Below are 24,735 nucleotides of genomic sequence, written 5' to 3' on the forward strand. Positions count from 1 at the left end.
GCAGAGGGGGCGCGGGGCTGAGGGGGTGCGCGGGCGGCCCGGCCCGGCCCGGCCCGGCCCGGCAGCGCCCGGAGGCCCCGTCACTGCCGGACGCAGTGCGGTCGCGCGGGAGATGCCCCCTGCCCGCACCGACGAGGGGTGCACACCCCCCCCCGGCCAATGCCCCGCAGCGCCGGGCTTACCTGCTACCCGCTTACCTACCCGCTTTGGGGTGTGTGGGAGCGGGCCGCGGCCCAGGAGGCCCTTCGGAGGTAGAGTGCCCATGCCCGGCTGGGGCTTAGGCAGGCTGACCTCACGGCAGCGGCCGGAGCTGCCTGTCCTGCTGCCGGGCACACGGGGTGTCCTCCCTGCTTTGCTTGTGCAGGTGCCCGCGCTGTATCCCACATAACAACCGGGAATCCTACCCGGCTGCTAACTGGAGTGTGACCCCTCGGGAAACCGAATGCTCGTTCTAGAGATGTAACCAAGCGGGCGGGGGGGTGTGGAAACCAGCAGAGGAAAAGGCACCAAACCGTGTGGCAGCCTCTGACAAGCTTTGGGATAAATCTGAGCTGCAAACAAACCCGAAACTGAACCTGAGGCTGCCTGTTAGCCACATCCCGACGGCAGCTACAGCCCGCAGCCCACAAGCACCGGCGGGAGGCAGAACTGCAGCCAGCTCGGCAGTCAGCCTCGGTCTGAGCACGGGGAAGCATCCTTAAAGAAAGGCAGAAAGACAAGTTATTAAGAAATTCAGGAAAAGCCCTTTCTGGAGACTTCCAGCCCATGTCGCAGGCGCAAGGGCAGGCGAGCACCTTGATCTGCTGTGGAGATGTCAGGGAACGTTAGAAAACCCAGCGCTGAAGTTGCCTGCTTTATTTGCACTTTAAAAGCATGGAAGAGTAAGCTATGAATAATTTCTCCTGCTTTAGCACTGGGTAGACAGCTCCTGAAAATGTACTCCTGGCTTCAGTGAACCGGAGGGTGACTGCAACACTGAGTAACTGAAAGGCTCTACCCAAAGTAAGAGTATGTGGGAAGAGGATCTGAAGTTTGCTGATGTATCACAACTTTCACAGGCAAGCAATCGGGAGCAGCACGGCTCCAGTAACAGTTCCTCGGGGGACGGACAGCTGCAGAGGAGCACAGGGCTTTGATTCAAATAACTCACTGGGTATAAATTCGTTTTATATCCCCATCCACAAACTGATGAATCCACAATAACCAGACCAGATTCCCTTTTTTTTTCTTTTCATTGTGAAAATAAGTTTCTTGAGCTGATACAATATATCAGCTTGAGCTTGCTCCAAGCCAAATGTGCTCCTTGGAAGCGCAGCCCTCTCCTCCAGTGAAATCCAAGTTGGTACCATGGGTACAAAACACTGACAGTGTGTGGGGCAGGGCTGCTCTGCAGCCCCACGAGGGCCAGGTGATGGGTACAGGTAGAGGTGGAGATGCCAGCGCTGCTTTGCGGGCCCCATGGAGCTGAGAAACTGGACTGCCGACCCTACTGCAGCCCCCAAACTTAGATCAGCAGCTCTGGCGGGGGGGAAGGAGGATGCAGGCTTGGGTTGAAATTCATTTTCCCCCTCCTGCACCTCATTATAAGTTCCACCCACATAAGACCTAATTACTTGGCTTTTATGCTGGCAAAGTGGATTTCATCCTTGCTGTTTCCCATGGTGGTTGCCTTCATTTTCATGGCGGCACTGATGGTTACAGCTTATTGATGTTTTCACTTTAGTGATTTAAAGCAGAATACATTTTGTTATTAGTGCTGGTTTCTCTCATTGCTGCTTTAATCAAAGATGCAATTTAAGGCAAAGGATTGTGTGTAATGGTAAACAGTAGGATAATGCCTTCAGAGAACAGAATATTAATGTGTTTTTATTTCTCAAAATTCTGCTTATAATATAGCCAGGATTACTTGGCTCCCAGCACGCACACATGGGGTGCTCCCTTTCCTGCTACAGTGCCTGCCTTGCTATAGGGGCGAGTGGTTGTGTTCTGAGCAGGGAAAGGGAGGCACTTACATGCTGCAAAATCCCCTCTGCCTGTGCATCTCTCCTTTATGGGTGCAAAATCTGAGCATCCAGCGTCATGGCAGGGCCCTCGGAGAACAGATGCTCAAGGTCTGGCCAGGCACTAGATCACCCCAAACTGGGAAAAGCCACATTCAAACACTGAAATAAAATAATGGTGATAATGACAACGCTTGAGCAGGGACCATTGTGCTCAGGAGAGGGTCCTGGTGCCCCACACTATGTCTGACAGGCAAGAAGTGAGCACAGCGCCTGCTGCCTCCCTGACATCCCTGCGTCGATGGCCATGCATTTGCTCGCTTTCATTTCCTTGGATCTGCATTTCAAGGGAAGATTAAATATTGAAGTTTTGAGCGCTTCCATGTGCTTCAGGAGGAGCCGAGCGGACCCGCGCTGGAACAGCCTGAACACAGAAAAGCCATTTGTGCCAAACTGCTTGGTTTCCTCTTTGCCGAGCCATGATAATGTGATATCCGACAGCTGAATGTAGGCCACAACAGGCTTTTAGAGTTGGAGGGGTGGAGGAGGGAGCGGCTGAGTCCACAGCGCTGCCAGCCAAACACACTAAAATGATGAGGGATTTTTGGGGCAGGTTTCAGACTCCTGGCCACTCCCGAGATCCAAACATTAGCTTCACCGTTAGCACAAGCTCAGGGCCTGCTGGAGGAGAGCTTGTAGAAGGTAGAGCTGTGTTCCTGTTGGAAAGGACGACTCCCTGGCCAGCAGTAAATACAATATGAAATTACTAGCCCTGTGCTGGACAGACACTGAGATTTGTGGGGTATCTGCTGTAATTGGTGGCCAGCTTCCCATGGGGGCAGCTGCATCTTGCAAGTAACAGCATGAGATCAACCAGTCGTGGCAGTTTGGTTTAGTTAACGGATTACTCCTGCCCGTTTCTCACCTCCTGGTGCTGAGGTGACAAGGGGGGGCAGGAGGGTTGGTCTGCTTTGGCTCAGACACTGCGCTGGGGTCTCAGGGTGCTGCAAGTTAAACCTGGGGCTTGCTGGCAGGGGAAGAGGTGGTGAGAAAAGCAGAGGTTCTACCTGAACCAGCGTACTGCTGGCGGCACGGGGACAGCGCAAGCACCATCTTCCCCTTTGAACTGTACAGTCTGAGCCCTGAAAATAGCCAGAGACTGCAAAACATTTGCCACCAGATTAAGAGTATTAACCCCTGCGGGGGTGAAGTAGCAGTGCTTTCCCTCCCTGCACCCTCCTGCACCTTCATGTGAAATGTAATGAGTGTTTTTAACAAGGACTGTGCTTCCTCCTCTCTGCTTTAGACTCATTTTATGTCCTAAGAGGCTGCAAAGCAGCCGCCTTGCTCCACCCCAGATGCGGCCGCATTTCTGTGGTGAGGAAAAACTCTGGCAAGTGTGCCCGAGTCGGGTGCTTTGGTTTGCAAATTATACATTGCATTAAAAACCTATATTAAAGAATAATATGTGGTCTGCAAAAACATTCAAATGAAACACTTCAGTGTTAGGAAGTGTCTTATTTACAGCTGTCGGAGCAGCTTGTGCCCTGGTCCCTTCCGTGTCCACACGACAAGGCAAGAGGTTGAAACGGGGGCTCACGTAAAGGTCGTAGCACAATGCATGCACACAGTAGTTGAGCTTGTGAGGAATCATACATTAGGCATTTCCTAGCTTAAAAGCACTTGGCTTTGTGTTGTAAACAACATTCTTTTAACATAGGAAATAGCATTAAGAAAGAAAAGAAAAAGATCATTTAGATAAATGTCTACAGCGTAGGTTATTGCAGCTGGACCTGAGGTATTCCTCAGTGAGCTTTGGACTGGCCTTTCCTCACTGCTCCAGAGGTTTCTGCCCCCAGAACTGCAGGAGTAACGGTCGGGGCTGGAAGTGGAAAGCCAAGAGGAGATGTGTGTGGCTTCTGCAGCCAGGCAGCATGTGCCAACCCCATCGGTGTTTGGGGGGGCACACGTCTGCACCGAAGGGTGCCCAGGGATGGTGTGCAAGGGGGTGGGCACTGGGGGGGTGAGGGAAAGGACACGCCACGCTGAGCTGGGCTGAGTGGCTGCTTTGGCAGACAGCACCAGGCCAGCTCTTTAGAAAGTTCACGTTCAGTTATTGTTTTGACAGGCTGCCAAAGTTTTCCTGAGGAATGCAGGCAGCAGAAGGGAAATGGCGATTTTCAAACTTCTCTCTCTCTTTTTTTTTTTTTTCATTTTTTTTAATAACTCAGCCAAACCAGAATGGAATTTCATGGGAAAAGCAAAAGGTACATCTCTAGCCTCGGGGCATCATCGCTGCCAAATTTCAGAGGCTGCCTGTGAACAATGGAGGTGTCAGAGCATCCCCGATCCCCGAAGCAGCACACACTTGCACTCACATGGGCTCACACACACATTGGGAACATCTTCCCTAAGGGTGAGTGCTCCCACCCTGCACCCAACACTCCCAAAAGACTGACATCAACCTATAGCCCTTAAAACCAAGCACATCCATGGTGTAAAAGCAGAGACAAAGCCAGTTTGCAGCTGATTAAAGGTTTGCAACTTGGCCTTGTGAGGACGCCTAGGTGCTCCCCCTGCCCCAACCCCAGCCTGCATCCAGCAGTGCTTCAGGGACCCTGCAGCCATGGGGAGACCCCTTCTCCCCACACACCCTTCACTATGTCATCCCAGAGCCACAGGGTATTTTTCGCAGGTCTTCCTACCCCTAGGAAGGGCGGGAGGTTCCAAGCTCCCCTCCTCCTCCTCGATGGAGCAGCAGAGCAGCCGGTGAGCCAGGCTCCGGTGCTGCGGCACCCCGGGGTCTGCAGGGCTGTGGAGCCGGGCTGGGGAGCTGCCAGTTACCTTATATTTTCCAGTACACTAATTTCTCTTGTCATCTTGCCAGTGACGAAGAGAGAGAGTTAAACAGAGCAATCCATTAAAGAAGCAGCCTGACAGACCGATTGTTAAGGGTTTCCGCGATCCCCATTTACACTGGCTTCAAAAAAACTTCGCCTCGAGCAGCTCCAATTACAGAATTATCGGACCACACTCCGGTCCCTTTGTGCACTTCGCATCTCTGTCATCGTTCCAGGCCTCTCTCTATTTAGTCGCTTGGAAATGGTGAGCAAAATGGAAGGAGACTTGTAACAAGTTCAGAGAAATTAGAGAAGGCGGGAAAGAGAGAAAAAAAAGCCACCCCCCCCAGTTCTAATGTCCTAAAGCAGGGCATTTTTGAAATGTAACACTCCATAGGAATTTAAAACATTTTTCACTTCCTCTATTCATTGCTTTAATGCACTGGAACTACTTGCTCAGATTTTATATTTTTTTACCCAAGGAATGTACAATAACCACTCTGTAAATTCCTCAGGTCTGATTTTAAGAGGAACTGTAGAACTTTATTCATGGAGGAAAGAAATAATCCCAATACCTTCCTGCAATAACTCGTTCTTTTTAATAACCATGGCAGTGTATGCTTTGATCACAGCCAGTTGATGCAAGTAGCAGGAAGAGGAAATCAACAGCACGTCTAGGAAAAGCGAGGTCTCGTCCCTGCTCTGCTGCCATCCCACTTGCTGACCTTCAGGCTGAATTGCCAGCACTGGTTTGAAGGTGGCACCATTCCCAGCAGGAGTAATTCTGGGAAAGCTCAGATGAGTGGTCACTGTTGCAAATGCAAAGCTTGAACTCTATAGATTTGTTGTTATTATGAGAAAACAAACCCCAACACAATAGTTTTCCTGTCCTAGGATCCAAAGCTGAAGGGTTCCCTAACCCTTCACCCGTGGCTTGAGCCAGGCATTGTCACCCATGATGCAGTGGCTACATGGCATGAGCTTTATGCACCCAACCAAATGTCACCTCCAGCAAACTCTCCCATTCCTGGCTTCTCAAACTTTTACCAGCTCATAGCTAGTGTTATCCTAGTATTAATACCCTCATATATCCATGGCATGTTACCCCACAGTAAGAAAACACTCTCCTTTTCTTGCAGAGATTATCTAGTTTCCCAGGGAGGATAAGTGAGTGAATCTGTCCTATGTGCTGCTAGGGGCAGTTTGAGATCAAGCTTTGGTGCTTGTGCATGAGTGAATGCTGGCTTCACCCTGGCCCTAAACAGAAGGAAGTTTCTTATGGCTGAGTCCCCTTGTTTCCATCCCTTTCCCTGGGATGCAGTGGAACTGACCCATTTCATTTCAGGTCCAGATGCAAAGGCATCCGTACACAGAGCTCTGCTCAGCCACAGTAAGAAACTCCCACCCAAGGTTTTGGGTGGAGATGGAAAGTGGGAGAAAAAAAACCCCATAACAACCCAGGATGCTCTCAGGGGTATTGAAAAGTCCACCTTATTTCTTATTAATCACTTTTAGGCCAAAAATTCAAATGTCGGCAGCACATTGGCTGGGGTTGTTTTCCTTGCAGCTATCCACATGCAATTCATGCCTTGGAAAATGACCCATTTACCATCATGCATTGTTGCTTAGCTACACGCACTTTCCCTCTAAGTTTTCCCAAATGGAAACATGGCTCTATTTGCTTTGGAGATCATTTTCCCTGGCTTTCTTTGCTTTACAGTAAATAAGCACAAGAAGATCAGCCTCTGAACACTAAGCAGGGAAATAAAACAAACAGTGCTGTGTAGGGTAATCGCTTCAAAACCAGCACATGAATGCGATGCCTTCCTTGTCCAGCCAAGGTGATGGGCAGGGAGGGCTTGAGCAAAGGCAACTTGCACATCAGCTGTAAGACCTGTTTTGTCTGTCCTTTGCATTAAGGGTCTTTCCCTTATGAAGAATTCCAAACCCAAATGGGGAATTCTGTTGAATAATGCTGGGTTCCCAGGAGAAGAACATGAGTTCACTGGAGGACAGGCAGGACTTTAGGACACTGAGAACTCACTCTGGGCCTCTGCTGCCATGCTTGCCATGTGGAGTTCTCGGCATCCTCTAGGAACATGCAGGGAGACACCTCCCTCCTACCTGCAAACCACAACACCACTTTGCACCCCCAGATGAGACTTTATCACCATTTCACAGGTTCACTAAGTCCTGGCTGCAGTGGCAAGGCTGTCGATGGGCACACGCTGGCAGATCAGCCACCACGGCGTGAAGTTCAGCTTCCCAGCACACGAGGTAAATCCTTTGGCCATTTGCTGGAAGCCTGAGCCAGCCAGTGCCTATCCTGCACAGATGTCCTCCAAACATGCAACAAATCCAGAGCATTTGGAAGGCATCAGCTTTACTGCCTGTGCACAGAGGGACTGCGCAGCACTTGTGCGGCTGGTCCCCTGCCTCCCGGGAACATTGGTCTCTCTAAGCATGTGCCTTAGGGCTGAGCTGTGCCGGCACGGTGCTGGAGTCCAGGATTTCCAGATGTCCGGCAGTTCTTCTGTTCCTCAAGGATCAGAGAAAACTTGCAACATCATCAGATTTTGCCGAGGAAAAAGCTTTTTGGGTAAAAAGGCAGCTGGGTCTCTCTCACAACACGTAGGTTGGTAGAGACGAAAGTGTAAACCCTTTTGTTTCTCAGTGCCATGAGCACGCACAGCACGTGAGCTCTTTGCAGAGCGTAGGCAAAGCTGGAAGCTGCCAGGGCACTGGGTGCCTGCAGCACCCAGGAGGAGTGGGACATGGGTGAGCACTCACGCTGCCTTCTGCTGACAAAGCATAGAATGTGTATTGTCTCCGAAAAGAAATAGGGGAGAGACAAAGTAAATAGTGTGATACCGATTACCAGGTCAACTTACTGGTCTAAGGTTTAATACAACAGTTTCCAAGCCAAGAACCTGCCAGAACGTGAAGAGGGATATTGTACCTATGCAAATCCTGGCCGGTGGGTTAACACATCGTAGACACTGCATGCTCTGTGAGAGCTGCCAGCACCTGAAGAAGCCACCCTTACTGCCCCACTATTTAGAAGCTCTTATCTTACTTTAACCAAATGTACACAATACAACTTTGGTTTAGGTGATACCTCCCAGATGAATGGCCTCTTAAAAGGGCTTTGAGGAATTAAATGAGAGAGAACAGTAGAAGGGGGAGAGGCAGGGGAATGAGAGAAAAGCTAGCTCCTGCGCTACAGGAGCCAAAGTTGGTGGATACTAAAACCACTAAATAAGGAGCTAGGAGCAGAAACAAATGGGTTACCAGGCTCCCTGCCACCAGAGGTACCCAGAAACAGTGGCTCAGTCCCAAAGCGAGTATCCACTTCACCATCTCCCGTGCCCCAGCAGCAAGGATGGGGCTACTGTCACCTGTGGATGCTGTCTGGGTCTGTGGCACTCCAGCTACCCTGCCCCAACCTCCACGCACACTGAGCTCAGGCACATCTTCTTCATCCTCTTGGCACAGTCCCATGGCCCTGGCTCTCTGCAGTGGGCAGGTTTCAGCACACATGTCTTGGGGAGCCCAGCAGGAGATGGGATCAGCCAGTGCCCTCTCCTTCCCTCTGCCATTGCATTCCTGCAGCTAAGGCCAAATCCTGCTTCTTGCACACCGCTCTGGTCTCTGCAGTTGATGGGGAGATGCCAGGTCCCTCTTGCCTTGGACAAAGGGTGGAAACCTGCTCTTAGGAAGGGTGTCTCCTACCTGGAGCCATAGGCTCCTGCTGCAGACAGTGGCAGGGAACAGGGCATGGCTGGTGCAGAAGGCAATGGGAGGACCAGCACAGTCATGCTTATAGAATAGAATCACAGAATCATAGAATGGTTTGGGTTGGAAAGGACCTTACAGCTCATCCAGTTCCAACCCCCTGCCATGGGCAGGGACACCTTCCACTAGAGCAGGTTGCTCCAAGCCCCTGTGTCCAACCTGGCCTTGAACACTGCCAGGGATGGGGCAGCCACAGCTTCTCTGGGCACCCTGTGCCAGTGTCTCAGCACCCTCACAGGAAATAATTTCTTCCTAAAGTCTAATCTAAATTACCCTCTTTCAGTTTAAAACCATTCCCCCTTGTCCTATCACTACATGCTGTTACGGGACCGCAGAGCTCAGTGACACCATGCCATTTGAGGGAAGGTAACATGGATGGCTGAGAGCTGCATCCATCCCTCTGGCTCACTGCAGGCTGGGCACCTGCCTTCGGCCCTGGAGCTGAATCAGGCCAAGGGCACGTTTTATGAATGGAAATCCCTCTGGGTTTATTGTCTTTGTCAGCCTGGAAATGCCTGTTGCTCAGAGGAACAGCAGGCAGGCAGGATAAGGGTCTGGCAGCACTTCCCCTTTGCCCCATGTCCTTCCTGGGTACCCTTTGGGGCCCAGCCCTGCTGACACCCAGTGCCCCCCACAGTTGGTTTGGAGTTGGCCCTGTGAAAATCAAACATCAAAAGGGCTCTTTCAGCAAGGGCTATTTCCACATCAAATGCTCACCTCCAGTCCTGAGCCATCGGGGAGAGAGCTCTTCATAAAAGGAGAGGGAAGATTAATATTATTTTTCAAAAGTATAATGGGAGGTTTCCACTCCCTGAGCGCTTCAGAGTTGGTTTTTGCACAAAGCCAGAATAATTCCAACCCCAAAGGAGAGAGAAAAACACATTAGAGGGGGTTACAAATGCCTGAAAAAATGGTCGGTCTGAATAGAAACATTCATGCCACTGTCACTTTGGGGGGCTGGAGGAGGCTGCCTCTGGGAGAGCTGACTTTTCCATGGGGATGTATGTCCTCCATCCTCACTCTCCATGGAAAGGAGGGCGGCATGAATCGGGGCCAGTGGCTGGCCGGCATTGTGCCTGGACCGCGGCGCAGCTCTGCCTTGGAAAGGCACCTGCGGCCTCAACATCTTCCTCTTAAAAACATGCCATAGCATCTCGGGGGAACCACATCCCAGCAGCCTTGACAGTGAGTTTCTGCTTTGTGAACATGAGCCGTTGGGCCAGACGGGTGTATAAACAATTATTTGATCACTTCCACTGCAGAAACCAACTTGAAAAATAGCTCCGATTCACGAGCTTGCAGCCTGGTCCTGAAAAACCAGACTAGGAGCAAGCTCCCACCCTGGAAAATCCCTTGCCCGTGTCTGTTGTGCATCCTTTCCTGTGCTGGGAAGGGTGGGGCTGGCAGAGCTGTTCTGGGGCAATGTCCCGAGACTGCTGGGTCAGCATTTGGGAGATGATCTGTCTTTGGGTGACTTAGTGCCTTGCTTACTTTCTGCTTCTTGGTCATTCAAGAGACAGGGCTGAATCTCTTGCCAGTGTGTACCTCACCTTCCTCTGGGCTTGGGGTGCAAATATGAGCTGGACAGTCCTATAGTCCCAAGTCTCACTGTCACTGGTGACATGAGAACCTCAGTGGTTTTCATTTAACAAGTGGGTAGGGAGAACATCCTTGTGGGTAAGGGAGAGAAAAATGCAAAACATGAGGGCTCAGAGAAACACTTCTGGTTAAGCCAGATCTTGCCTTTCCTCAATGCTTGGAGATGTCCATCCATTGAGAGGGCTGGAGCAGGCATCTTCACCATGTAAATCCCACTTAACCCCTCAAAGAAATGTTTTAGTGGTACTTCAGGTTCATCCGCTGGCCCCACAGGGGCAAAGATTTCATATTGACCCAAGAAAGCAGAAAAATCCCCCAGTCTCTCCACTGGAGATGGATGGGAGGGCAGCAATGGGAGAAAGAAGCAGCAAGAGGGTGGCTGGGCAGTAGTATGTGGGACCGTGCGAGCCCCAGCATCCTTCCTCAACAGCTTCCCTGCACACCCAGAGCCAAAGCAGGGGAGTGACAGCAGTCACAGCTCCTTTCCCTGAGACACCCTCTGCCTCCGGGAAGGTGGGGGAAGCCCTGGGAAAGCAGCTTCGTGCCGATGGCGGGTGCTGACGCGCAGTGGATCAGTGCTGGGAAAGCCAAAGGGCACGCTGGAAATGGAAGACGCCTGCGGCAGACTATTGTGCCAGTAGGATACAGCTGGTTTGCTGCCTGCGGGACTTCAAATGCTCTGCCCAAAACAACTTACTTACTCAGATTTACTGTAAGCGGCGGCCAGGCCATCTATAGCTTGTGGTGAACATACCAGCCCTGCCTGCAGAAAGCGCTGCGGAAGCCAAGCTGGACCCTTGCCCAGCAGGCTGGAGGAAGGGAGCAAGGGGCTGCTCCATAGCACTGCCTGTCCTGGCCTGTGGCCCAAGGGAACAGCATTTCCCAGAGGTGCTGACTGGGGAAGGCATTGGAATTTGGTATGCTGCTTGTTAGGGAAGCAGCAGGAGAGGAATACAAGTGGTGAAACACGGGTGGGCTCCTGGGTGTGTGTGACACACACACACGTGCACACACAGATGCGCACACACACCGGACCCCCTCCTATACATCCCCTTCTGCCTGCAAAACTGCTGCTCTCCTTAGCCAGGTCCTGATGGCACAGAGCAGCTTGCTACCTCACAGCCTCCAAACACAACTGTGGTCAGAGCCCCCCAGTCTGTGTGCCAGACCCCTATGGAAACACCAATCTAGGGCTGGGTGTGGGAAGAGGAGCTGGAGGGGGGATGCTGCTGCAGGGATAGGATGCTATGGTGAGGCCATGGAGCTCGTCATGAGGGGTGGCTAATTTTCCACTCACATCAGGGTTAGGTCACTGTGAATTTGGGGCTGCCAGTGAGGAAGGAAACCTTGCTGGCTCTTCTGACCTGTGGTCCAGCAATGGTCTCCTTCCTCTCCTGCTCCCACAGCATGCAGCACTGTTGGTTTCCAAGGGGAAATTCAGGAGGTTTTTCCCCTGGGAAGGGGCTTTGGGGGAGCCAGTGGACGGTGGGGATGGCAGGGCAGAGCAGAGCCACAGTTTCTGATACTCAGAGACTCTGTATGGGTTAAGACAGAAGGGATCCACCACTGCCCATGGGCATCAGTGCTCAGCCCTGTGCCAGGCAGCAGCTAATGAAGTGTGGCAAAGACAGGAGCTGCGTGCTTCAGCTAGGAAGGCAACAGTCCAAGAGGACATATCTTCATCACCCAAAACCTGTGATGACCAAATCACACTTTCTTGTTCTCCAGCAACAGCCCCCATCCCAGCATGGAGCTGGTTGCAGACTGTCCTCATGTACCTGGTGGCATCTGTGGAGCTCACCCATTGCAGGGGCCAAACATAGGAGGTGGGCTTGAAACCTGCCTGCATGCCTTCAGGGTGCTGGGGGTGCCTTTGATATAGGATATCAAGTAATTTCTGGAAGCTGGCATGCAGGAGGCTGGAGCATGCCACCAAGAGGGGACCCCTGTGTGCCATCCCAGCCCTATGAACACAGTCCCTGCCAGGACCCCATGGCTGGAGCAACCCATTGCCACAAGACACATCCCAAGGGGCAGCAAACCTCTCAGTGGGACTAGGACCCACTGGGGATCAACATGCTCCCCCACCGGTGCAGCCACAGGTCCTGCCACAGCCAGAGCCGTTGTGTCTGGCTGCCCCACTGCTGCTGGCTGCAGGTATCAATGCCAAGTTTAGAGGCACATGAGGTGGATTCTCTCTTGCCAGATGCTTTCTACCACCCAACATAATGCTTGATGGTGGTGATGGGAAGATTAACCCTGGATGGAGCAGCTGCAAGCTGCTGCGATGCCCCGGGGAGCCCCCAGTCCCCCAGACTGATTCCACTGCAGTGTCAGGAAAGGCAGGGAAAGCCTCAACCATGGCAGAAACTACTTGAGCAGCAAAGCAAAGGCACGCAGAGCCTGGGAACCCCCACGGCTGCACCCTACTTCCAGCCTTTGTGCGAGGAGCCGGTGGTTGGGTGGTGGCACAGTGGTGGCCGTCCTGTCACCCTCGCATCCTTCCGTGCCCCAGGAAGTGCTGCTGGATGGAGAGGGACCATGCGAGGTCTGGCCAAGAGGACACGCTGTCCCCTCCAGCACAGCCGTGCCGGCAGGGAAGTTTCCGATACTGCCACGTTCCCAGAAGCCAGGGGAGGTTCCAGCGCGGGCTCTGCTGTCCCGGCTCATGCTTCCTTCCCGGCTCAGCCTGCAGACCTGGCACTTGGGGCTTAGCGCTGGCGGGGTGAGACCGAGGGTGGGCAGCCCTTTGGGCCAGGCCTTGCGGAGCAGAGCTGGGCTCCCGCCAGTGCCGGTGGCTGCTCCAGCCCTTCTCCTGGCCCCTGTTCCAGCCGGGCCGTCTTCACTGTCAGATTGCACTGGCTGCGGGCTGCCACAGAGCCGCGTGTGCTGGCAGCGCTGCCGGGCCCGCGTGCCTGACACCATGACGTCCACCCGCACTGCATCCATGTCCCTCCATCCCAAAGCATTCCACTGGAATCCTGTAATGAGGCACTGCAGCCCCTGGCAGTGGTGGGGGTCACTGTGCCATGGGGTGCCATAGGGGCCAGGGGCTGGGAGTTTTGTTCTTCGCTGCCTGGCATGGAGGCAAAGCATCCTGCAAGGGAATACATGTAAAGGGATGGATCCTGCTTGCAGGGCTGTATGCTGTAAGGGAATACTCATAAAGGGATGGATCTTGCTTGCAGGGCTGTATCCTGCAAGGGAATACATGTAAAGGGATGGATCCTGCTTGCAGGGTTGTATCGTGCAAGGGAATACTCCTAAAGGGATGGATCCTGCTTGCAGGGCTGTATCCTGCAAGGGAATACTCGTAAAGGGATGGATCCTGCTTGCATACAGCCACCATGCTAGCACCCAGGAGCAGGCATCAGTGTAGTCTGAGGACTGATGGGCCTGATCCAGCGCTCATGATGGAGGACGTGACTGCTCTGGAGTGGAGGAGCCAGGGGACGCCAGCCACGGGTGCTGGGAGCATGGCCATATCCTGCAGCAGCTTCCCCCTGCCTGCCCCAGCCACCCAGCACTGGCTGTGGGTGTTTTGTGTTCTGCAAGGAATCCAGCTGAAAACAAACAGGGCTGCGCCTGCAGGTGCCTGCTCCAGAGCTCAGCTTCTGCTCTGTGAGTTGTAACCATAGAATCATAGAATGGTTTGGGTCAGAAAGGACCTTAACATCATCTAGTTCCAACCCCCTGCCATGGGCAGGGACACCTCACACTACACCATGTCACCCAAGGCTCTGTCCAACCTGGCCTTGAACACTGCCAGGGGTGGAGCATTTACCACTTCTCTGGGCAACCTGTTCCAGTGCCTCACCACCCTCACAGTAAAGAACTTCTTCCTTGTATCTAACCTGAACTTCTAGTGTTTTGCTCACAAATGTCCAAATTTTTGCTCTTCACAGGCTCTGATTTTGAAGCCACCATCACTGAGCTCCCAGTGACTGAGGGGCTCCCAGTGCCTGCCCCTCTCCTGCCTGTGGGACTGGCTTGACAGAATAAATTGAGTCTGACCCTGACCCAACAGCCCTCCAGAAGTAGCCTGGCCTTAAACTCTCTCCTCTGCAGGAGGAGTTCAAGCCTTCGAGTAAAATCTGGGAAGGAGTTAGCAAGTCTTTGTGGCAGGCGGATTAGAGGCAGAGGTAAATGCTTCTGCTAAGTGTAATCTGGATGGTTAAAAGCTCAGCTCAGTCTCTCTCCCAGCGTTGTCCTTGCTTCTTGTAAATATAGAAAACACGTCTGCAACCAGGGATTGTTCCTTTTGCCTATTTAAAGACCCAATAGAGTGGGGAGAGCCTGTCACCCTCCTCCTCTCCCCAGGGTGTCATTAGGGTTTATTGCCACCCTGCTGGTGCCCTCCTCTCCAGGATGGGTTTGGCGCTGCAGCCTCTGATCCTGCAGGTGCAGCAGGAGAGGGATTACAGCTTGTGAGGCCGCAGGTCAGGCCAGATGAAGGCAGCAGAAGTTCTTGGTGTTGGGGAAACTGGGCTGGGGGCAGAGCCAGGGCCCTCTTTTACCCCACAAGCCCCACAAACCTCTTTTACCTCTTCTACCCTCCACTTCCATGCCCCATGGAGCCCCCTAGGGTGAGATGGAACTGGGGGAGATGGGGACTGGGAAGCTGGGGCTTACTGTGAGGCATATAGGAACCCGAAGCAGAAATAAATATCATAACTATATAAAAATAGGTAACGGTTACCCGGTTCTCTCTAAAAGCTCCTATTCAAGAGCTGTGGCACTAAGATGGGTACAGGAAGGTGGCAGCTCCTCCTGTGACACTCCCTGCCCTGGCCATCCTTCATTATGGCAAGAGCATCCCTGGGGGACCTGTCCCCACTGTCCCCTGCAGGTGACAGAGGACCCACATGTTGGCCCCAGGAGCTTGTGAGGACCTGGAGGGAGTCCCTTGTCCCCAGGCTGGAGGTTGCTCGGGTGACCTCTCCCTGGGGATTATGGCCGGATTGAGGAGCTTTTGTGGGGAGCAGAGGCATGCAGAATGGGGTTTGCCAGGGATTAAGGTATTTTCCATGCGTTTAAACTAGTCATCATGAACCCAGAGCTATCTAGGAGTGAGCGACCTGGAGCACAGCACCCAGTGGACAGGGGAGAGGTGGGAGGCGAAGCTAATACCTGCCCTTGTTCCACACCAGGGCTTGCAGGGAGCTGGGGGAAGATGCTCACAGAGGCTTAGAAGCCCCCAGAGCCCCAGGGGTGGCCTGTGGGCCCCAATTTGGGGAGACAAGAACATGTGCTGCACAACCCCATTGAGATGCATGCTGGTAGAGGAAAGGATGGGGGGCTTGAGGGGGACAGCAACCCCAGGGGTGCAGCAAGGCCCCGTGCCCTCTCTGGGGCCAGGACAGAGTGGTGCATCCCGGGAAGCATGAGTTGCTGGGTGGCTCCAGGATCTTGTTAACCTTAATCCTCCCTTGGATTAATGCTCAGGGGAGCTGGGGACAGTGTTTAAACCTGAAGGAGCGAGCTCTCGCATTGAGTGCGGCACTGCGGTGGGGCTCGGGGGACAGAGGGCACGAGGAGAGGAGAGGGGCAGGCGGTCCTGTAGCCTAATCTGACATGTGGCCTCGGATTTTGTGGGCACATTCCTGGGCTCTGCCCTCCCTGGGAGCAAACGGGTGGGCAGCGTGATGCCCAGCTCCATGCCGGGGTCACATCAGGTGAGCAGCGCTGCCCGGATCCAGGAGGCTGCTGCTGGGTCTGGCTCTGCGGGGTCACTGTGGGTCAGAGCAGCCTGATGGAAACTGTCTGCTCTTGGAAGGATGCTCTTCTGGGGGAATGGCTGCCCGGGATGAAGCTTCTGGGATGAAATCTCTCTCTTGGGCTGAGCTGGTTGAGAAAGTTGGGGCTGTTCAGCCTGGAGAAGAGAAGCTGCGTGGAGACCTCAGAGCGGCCTTCCAGTATCTGAAGGGGGCCTATAGGGATGCTGGGGAGGGACTCTTCGTCAAGGACTGTACCGATAGGACAAGGGGCAATGGGTTTAAACTTAAACAGGGGAAGTTCAGGTTGGATATATGGAAGAAGTTCTTTACTGTGAGAGTGGTGAGGCACTGGAATAGGTTGCCCAAAGAAGTGGTAAATGCTCCATCCCTGGCAGTGTTCAAGGCGAGGTTGGACAGAGCCTTGGGTGACATGATCTAGTGTGAGGTGTCCCTGCTCATTTCAGGGGGGTTGGAATTAGATAGTCTTAAGGTCCTTTCCGACCCTAACTATTTTATGATTCTATGATTCTATGGTTTCCATGGGGCTGAACTTTCAGCCTGGTAGTGTGAGGATGCTCAGGGATGCCTAGATCCTACCCACAGAGACCCCAGGCTGACCCCAGACCCCAACAGAGGACCCAGCATTAGGAGCTACCCTCCTCTGCAGCCACTGGCCATGCTGTGGGGCTTGCAAGGCCGCTCAGGGGCAGAGCAGCCTGGCTGGCATCCAGACCACCAGTCTCAGGGCAGCCCCAGCTCTATCTCCCCCGAAAGGAGGTACCAAGAGCCCCATGCAACCCCCTGTGACACCCTGTCCCAGCCTGCTGGGGACCCCACACCAGGTCCCCAGCCCCAGCTGAGCTGCAATTGCCACCTTCTCTCTTAGAGGAGGTTCCTATCCCTTGGCAGCCTGAGTGCAGCTCTCTCCTGGGCATCTGCTGGTCCAAGCTGTTGTGCCAGGCAGGCACAAAGTTACACCAGCATCCCCTGGACCCCAAGCACCAGTTACCTCTCCTTTGCCCCTCTGCAGGCTTGGCTCCCCATAGGAATCCTCTGCTCTGTGCCTAATCCAGCCTGTGGCTCCATGCTCTCGGGCTGGCACAACCCAAACCTGCCGCCTGCCCCAGGAAGGTGCCACAGGACATTGTCACCCATCGGACAAGGCCAGTGTCACCTTGGGTGTCTTGGGGTGGCCTTGCAGGGGCTGTGGGTGCCATGTGCCTGTCCCCTGGGGCAGCATGGAAGAATGGGATGTGCTGTTCTAAGTGGCATCTTAACTAGATCTGATCCAGCCTTGCAAAGCCACAGCGCCTTCAATTCCCTTAGCACTCCAAATCTGCTACTGTGCATCTAAGCGGATTATTTTAAATACCCCATGATGGACTGCTCCTTTGTAATATAATCCAGCCTTGTGTGTCCCATTCCCCTCCTATTTGCTGTGATTTAGCTGCAGCTGTGACAGCTAGAAACTTCCCCAGCTTCTCTTGTTCCCTAGGAAACACCCCTTGTACCAGTCCCTTCCCCAAAATCCTGCTCTGACCCATGCAGCCGGATCCTGAGGATGCTCCCTTCCATGCACCTTTAGCATGGAGCACTTCATGTCTTGGGATGAGCAGTGGCCATGGGATGTGCAGCCCCAGAGCTGCTTCATCTGTACGCAGAGCTGAGCCCCTGCACTGGCAGTGCCCCACATCTTGGGGCCAGATCCTTGCAGAATCCAGCTGCTTTCACCCTGAGAAGGGCCATGCAGAGGCCCTCTTGGATGGGTTTTTGCCAGTTTTCAGGCCTCTTGCTGGAGCTGACTGTCTCTAACACCTCAGCCCTGCCATGAAGTCAGCCAAGCGAGCAAGCATCCTGCCTCCTGCTCCCGCTGGAGAGGGACTTTGGGGAGGAAAGGGCCGGCACAGAGCCCACCCAGCCCCGCTCTCAGCAGCGGCAAAGAAGCTGCTACTATTCCAAGTGCTTCCCTTTGGGGCTTGTCTGATTAATGAGGGCTTGTTATTTCCAAACTGTTTGAAATCATGTTTATTTTATCTGCCGCTGGATTCCTCTGACTCAGGGCTCATCGTTAACTGCCAAAGATGAGTGACAGATCCCGCTAATTACAGCTAATGATGGCCTTAAAGGAGCTCTGTGCGGGCACGTGTGTTTGTGTGCACACATGCCAAGGGCCATTTATAATTTAAAGTGGGGAGAGTCGTTAGCATAAACCGTGCCGGGATTAATTGCAGAGAGTGGCCTCTCCAGGGAGGATGCTCACCGAGAGGTTGTGGTTTCAAGCGCTGGATGCTGAGGACTGTACAGGCTGCCTGGGCAGTGGCAGCGTGGTCCCAAACTGGGTATCAGCCTTGGGGACACCAAATCAGAGCCACCGCATAGGAAATGCTTGGTGCAGAGTCACTGAGCAAACCAGTGGGGACAAGAGGGACCCTGACATGTGGCTCAGTGGTGGCTGGCTCACAGTCATGCAGGGGTATGAGAGCTGACATCCACCCCTTGGCAGAGTTCTGGGGGGTCTTTTCCAGTTGGAAGAAGCACCATGCCCAAAAAACACAGTTCTCCCCCAGCTTACATGGGAACAGGCCGTACGAGCACTGGGAGGTGCTTTTTATGGCCTCCCTGCGGTCAAAGTAGCTGCAGGAGCACAACCCCTTACTAGACACAAGAGACCTCACCTGAAGGACTGGGGCTAGCCTGCCTTGGGGAGAGAGCTCTCCCCACTTCAGACCATGGGCAGTCCATCCCTGGTGTTGCCTTCTTTGCTTTTACCTTTCTCCCCCGGAGGGAAAAAGGGAGGATGGAGATGCTAAGGGTTTACCCACCCTTGTGGTGGATGAGAAGCAGCAGCTACAGGAGCTCAGAGGCAGGCAGGCAGCAGCTCAGGCAGAGCCCATGGCAGGGCTGATAAAGGGACTTCCACGACCAGCACAGCAGGGTTTGTTCCAAACCCTTCCCTACAGCAGCTCTCTGCTTGGCCAGGCTGATTTTTACCCACCCCTGCAAAGAGGGCATGCAGGAACAGACTCACGTGTCCCCAGCTCCATTCCCTCACCCTTCCTCTCCTCAGGTGTCCAAGCAATACCCTCATCCCTCTCCCAGCCCTGCCGATGCAGGCCATAGAAGAGGCATCCAGAAGGAAACCAAAAGCTGTTCCAGATGGCAGAAGGCTCAGCAGAGCAGAACAACTGCTCCCCAGCCCTTATCTTTCTGCAAACCAAATCCACCCTTCTTGGAAAAAAGTAATTCAAGCTCCTCGGCCTTGGCGAGTGGGAAACACGGAGCGCCGGCGCCAGCTCCCTGTCCTGCAAAGTGCTGTTATATCGGTCTCTGCTACGAGGTGGTCTAAATTGGAAGTGATGGCAGCAGCATTGGGATGCCAGGATGGAATCTGGGGCCAGAGTGAGAGGGTTTCAGGGGCTGGATGTGCTCAGCACACAGGGATGCCTGCCAGTGCAGGACACTGCAGTCCTAATCCCACTAAAAGCTGGGAGGAAACAACTTGGACGAGGACTTTTGGCTGAAAAGACCACACTCAGGTTAAGCCTGATGGCTCGTGAATTTGTCTTGGATCTCTAGAAATGTTCTGAACCCCAAAACGCTCAGGTTTCTCATTCTGAAACACTCCAGATGTTTCGGTTTAAGGCTCTTGCAGGAACAGCTGTCGGAGGCTGTGGAGCAGAGCTTTCCTCAGAAACGTGCAGCCATTCGATGGTATGACTGCTCCCAAAATGGCCCAGCAAGGCTGTTTGGGCAGGGCCAGCATGGGCTGGTGCTTTTTGCCTGACCAAACCCCTGTCACTGCAGGTTTCAGCCCTCCAAACCCCATTCATAGAGAGGTCCTGGGGGCTTGTGCTCTCCTGACCCCACTCTTTCCCCTGGGTGACTTCCCTTGCCATCCTTCCCCCTGGCACCTTGTGAAGCCCTCTCCAGCCCACCTTCCCCATAGGTTTAAATCCCAACATAGCCACGTTGGGAGGTGACAGGAGACATGCTCTGGAGAAGCCACAGGCTGGGAGCAGGAGGCCCCGGTGTTGGTGACCTTGGGGACATCAGTCTGGGCAATCCATGTCTGTGGTACACAGAGCCACAGAGCCTGTGGGAGATGGGTGGCTTTGAGATCCCCAAGTGACTTTGGGGTGTGCAGAGCTGAACAGTCTGTCCAAAGCCCAAGTGAGATGTTTCTCCCTCTGTGCCATATCCAGGGAGGGTTGGAGCCATCCGAGATGTAGGGTGAGTGACAGGGCAGGCCACCATGAGGTGCTGGGTATGGGCATCACACTGCGAGCTGCTTGCTCAGCAGCATGCTAAGCCCTCCCCACATAAGCCCCATGATCACCATCACCCAGCAAAAGAGCCCAATTGCAAAGAAAACAGGGAAGCAGCTGAAAAAATACAGGCGCTGCCATGGCACTGTGCACGCCAGGTCGGAAATTTGGGATGGTGCCGAAGCACAGACCCTGATACTCCTCCCAGGGCATGAAGGACCAAATTGGGATGGAGAAATTAGGGGTGCCAGAGGCCAGCGGGAGGGCACCCTCCTGGCAGTATTTGGGACAGGTAGGCAGGACTCATGGGTCCTCTGAGTACTTGAGAAGAGCGAGGATGCTCAGTGAGGATGCTCAGCAAGGATGCTGCATGAGGTTGAATAGTCTGGGCACAGCCCCACGTCTCCTGGGGACAATGTGGTGCTAAGATGCTTGGTGAGATGCTGGCCTCTGTGGGTACCCCAGCTCTGGTAGAGCTCCTGGAAGAACTGGAAGGTCACCAAGCCTTGAGGTCAGGATAAGAGGCAATGCCAGTGCCTGCCTCCCACCCCTGCATATAGTATTGCCAGAGACTGAGAACCCCAAACTCATTGCACTGCTGCCCTGGGGCTCTGGTTATCTCCAGTATCAGCCGGCCTGGGGGCAGGAGCAGGTCATGGCAGTGATCCCTGCCGTACCTGGCAGCTTCTGGGATTAGCTGTGCGGCATCGGCAGCAGCTCTAGCAGCGGCTGGGTAGGAACAGATACGCACAGATAAGGCAACCTGAACCCTGGGGGCAGTGAACCAGCTTCATTAATCCCTGTGCATCCAGATGCTGACGAACATGCTATCGTCCTCTTTACCTTCCTGGCAGCTCATGTGTGGCCATCAGCTCACAGGTGTGCCCTGGCTCACCGAAGGGCACTGCTGACAGTATGGGGACAGGCAGCCAGGATGGGACCCTGCCAGTCCAGGGGCACAACACAAGCAGTGGAAACCCATGGGTGGTGAGGGGACATGCAGGCAGGATGGGGACCCAGCCGGCATGGGGACACAGGGGGACACACACTGTAAGTGCCCTGGGGCACAGCGATGCTGCAGGGCAGAGGATGACCAGCAGTATCACCCAGCTCTCTGATGGGCTGCACCCCACAGAACCATAGAATGGTTTGGGTTGGAAATGACCTTAAGATTATCCAGTTGCAACCCCCCTGCCATGGGCAGGGACACCTCACACTAGACCGTGTCACCCAAGGCTCTGTCCAACCCGGCCTTGAACGCTGCCAGCCATGGAGCATTTACCACTTCTTTGGGCAGCCTGTTCCAGTGCCTCACCAGCCTTACAGTAAAGAACTTCTTCCTTATATCCAACCTGAATTTCCCCTGTTTAAGTTTGAACCCATTACCCATCCTCATCCCCTCATCCTTCCCCAGGCTCTGGCTTTCCTGCTGCAAGCAAGCAAGCGAGTCCAGCACCATGAGAGCACATCGGGGGAGAGAAGCACCACCATGTCCCAGCCCGCATCCCACAGGCAGCTCGGGAACGGGTGCAGCGCGGCACTCCCCATCCTGTTAGCTCCAGCATGAAAGTGCCCGCTGCTCGGCAGCCAGGCCTGGCCACGATCTCCACTTCCAGGTAAACAGATGAGGCAAGCGGCTCACTTCCCTCCCTGGCCACACAGACCCGCCATTCAGCTCCGCTGCCCCACACAAACCCCCACTGTTTGACAGAGGGCTCACATTCCCCAAGGAGCACTGGGGGGGACACGCCGTGGCTGGTGGTTGACACTCAGCCAGGCTGGAGCAGGGCCAGTGGGCACAGAAAGAGCCACTGTGTTTTGGCTGGCTCCTGCTGAGCTGGGGCAGGGGCAAAAAGGGCCCCTTGTGTGTGGGACCCAGGGGTGCCCATGGCTGGGCTACATCCAACGTCCAGCAAGACCTTGGTGGTGGTCTCTCATGGGTCCATGGAGTGGTGGTGAGGAGCTGGGGTGGGAGCCCAAAGGGGTAAAGGGGTAGGAAGAAGCAGGTAGGAGAGCTCAGCCAGTGTATCAGTGTGCATCCAAAAGATTTCAATCCCAGACTATGAGAGACAAAAGCACTGTTGGGGTTTGACCATGACAACCAGGGACAGGCTCAAGTGATGGCAGAGGCAGGAGCAGGGGGCAGCTTTCCCTGGGTGTACCGCTGTGAGCATCCTCTCCAGTGGGAAGGGTGGGCACATTCCAGGCATGGTTACCCAATGCTCCCACATGGATTCTGCTGGCACAGTCAGCAGGTGACCCACTCAAAGTGTGCCTGTGGCACTTCTCAACAGGACCAAGTCAGGCGCTTGCAAGGACGAGACAGGAAGGCACCAGCTCTTGCCCCCTAGGGCTCTTCTCTCCCTCCAATGTCCTGACCCTCTCCCCAGGCTTTCTTCAGTCAGGCATGCTCTGGCCATGGTGGGGCTTAGAGGGACCATCCCTTCGGGGACCCTGTCATCAAGCTGAGTACATCCCTGCTTCAGCCATGAGCATCCCCATGGGGCCAGGCTGAGAGAGGGGAAAGCAGGAGGCACAACCACAATGCTCAAACATTCCCTGTTCCTCCTGCTGCCTCTATCACCAACAAGCAGCCATCAGTGCCTTTGCTGGGGACAATATCTTCCATGCCTGACACCTTCCTCCCTTGCTGTTCTCCTGAAAAGGTGTCTTTCTTCCCCAAGGAGCACAGGGAAAGCATTTTCCACCACAGCAGATGAAAATAGATTCTCAATCCAATTTTACCCTGGTACCACTTCAGTGATTTTGATGGAGCCGCTCTGGATGGGTGCTGGTTTTAGCCAGAGGACAGCTGTCGCGGCTTCATAGACCAAGGGTTTCTTATCTGTGTCACCTTTGATTACTGTAATTGAAATCCTGCTCTGATCCGAGCTATGCCCGAACGTTTCTGCTGCCTGTGCGGCTCTCGACTCGAGTGGCAAAGTGACGTTAATAGATTGTAAAGCCAGGCAAGGCCTGCGAGAGCGTTCCTGCCTGACCTCCCGGACAGCAGCTGGCAGCCACCGCTTACCCCGGTCCCACACTCAGCCCTGCTGTCCTCCCGTGACTCATTTCCCTTCCTGGAAGCACAGACCCTGCCTTTCCCCAGAGCTGCTCGTGTGTGTGCCAGGCAGCCTGCCTCCTCCCACCCCTTCGGAGCAGAGCCGGGATGCTCTCGAGGGATGCAGGGTTCAGTGGTGTTGGTGGGATCATGGAGGGATCAACTTGCCTGCTCCAGCATGAAATTCCCCATGGGCAACATTGCCATTTCCCAGCACCTCCTGACTAAGAGGGCGGTAGGGTATCATGCTGCTGCCCATCCGCTGCCAGGCAAGCTGCAGAGGACAGAAATGCCACTGCACTGCTCCTGGCTTTGGTGCCAAGCTGGAAAACCCGCTGTGGCCGGTGGTGTGACCGGCACTTTGCCACCCTCCCATCTCTTTTTGTGAAGCTGCTGGTGCTGTTCAGCCAGAGTCACTGCAGCAGGAAGAGTGACTCCAGCCCAGACAGTGGCTGAGGGCAGGAGCCGGGAGGACGCTGTGTGTCCTGGCACACATGCTGGCACACATGATCCTGCAGTTTGGCTGGCTTGTGACAGCAAAGCTGGTATCTCCATCCGGGATGGGGAAGGGTTTGCTCAGCCGACCCACCCTCTGGGATCTGCTCTCTGGAGCAGACAGGGGCATTCCCGCTGTAAAGCCCCCATCCAGAGAGCCCTGCAAAACCAAAGGGCCATACAACTTCCCTGAATCCCCAGGTTTTCTGGGCCAGCAGCTTTCACGGCCACACACAGCCGGGATCTGGCTGGTGCATGCTGACACAGCAGCCTGGGCTTGCACCAGTGAGGATCTGACGGAGCCATCCCAAATCTTCACATACAGAAAGAAGGGAAGGCTGCCCAGACAGCAGGACCCCCCCCAGCATCCCATCACCAGCACACACAGAGGCTCCCTCCAAATCCTGGCCGGCCGAGCAGCAGCGCTTCCTCTCCGGCAGTGAAACTCCTGGCGGGTCATGGGCTGGCGGCACACACAATGCTCAGGGTTATCCAACCTGTTATCAGCCCTGGCCATGCAGTGCAGGCAGGAAAAAGATTTCAATCCCAGCCGAGCTGTGTTTCCGTCGGGAGCTATTTCTGCTGTCACGGGGAGGGCTGGGCTGTGCCACGCTTTCAACACTGGGACCACTGGAGCAGGGCTGTGACTGCTATGGGGAGAGAAGGGACTGTGGGGTTGTTGCCCTGTATCCCCATGGTATTGCCAGGGTCCTTCTTCATCTCCAAGCAATGCAGTTGCTCCTGTCCCAGCTTTGCCCTGGCCTGGGCATGCCCAACATGCAGAGCTTGGGGATGGGAAGGGGCCAGAGCTGGTGACCGCCGGGAAAGGGGCTGCTGCTGTGGCATGTGGCTGAAACATCCCTTGCTGGGTGTTTCCACTCCCAACCATGGGGAGGCATCCCAGCGCCCTGGCACACCGGGAGAATGCCTGCCCAAACCAGTAGTCAACCTAAGAAACCCCAT

At 54.3% G+C, this 24,735-nt stretch overlaps 1 protein-coding gene across 1 annotated transcript in view; it reads right to left on the bottom strand.

Moving 5' to 3' along the window:
* The window catches only part of LOC115611400 (phosphatidylinositol 3-kinase regulatory subunit gamma), an 80,804-nt gene that overhangs the window by 33,758 nt on the left and 22,311 nt on the right, over positions 1–24,735 (bottom strand). The window lies entirely within an intron of this gene.

This window comes from Strigops habroptila, chromosome 8 (assembly GCF_004027225.2).
Source record: "Strigops habroptila isolate Jane chromosome 8, bStrHab1.2.pri, whole genome shotgun sequence".
Taxonomy (NCBI): Eukaryota; Metazoa; Chordata; class Aves; order Psittaciformes; family Psittacidae; genus Strigops; species Strigops habroptila.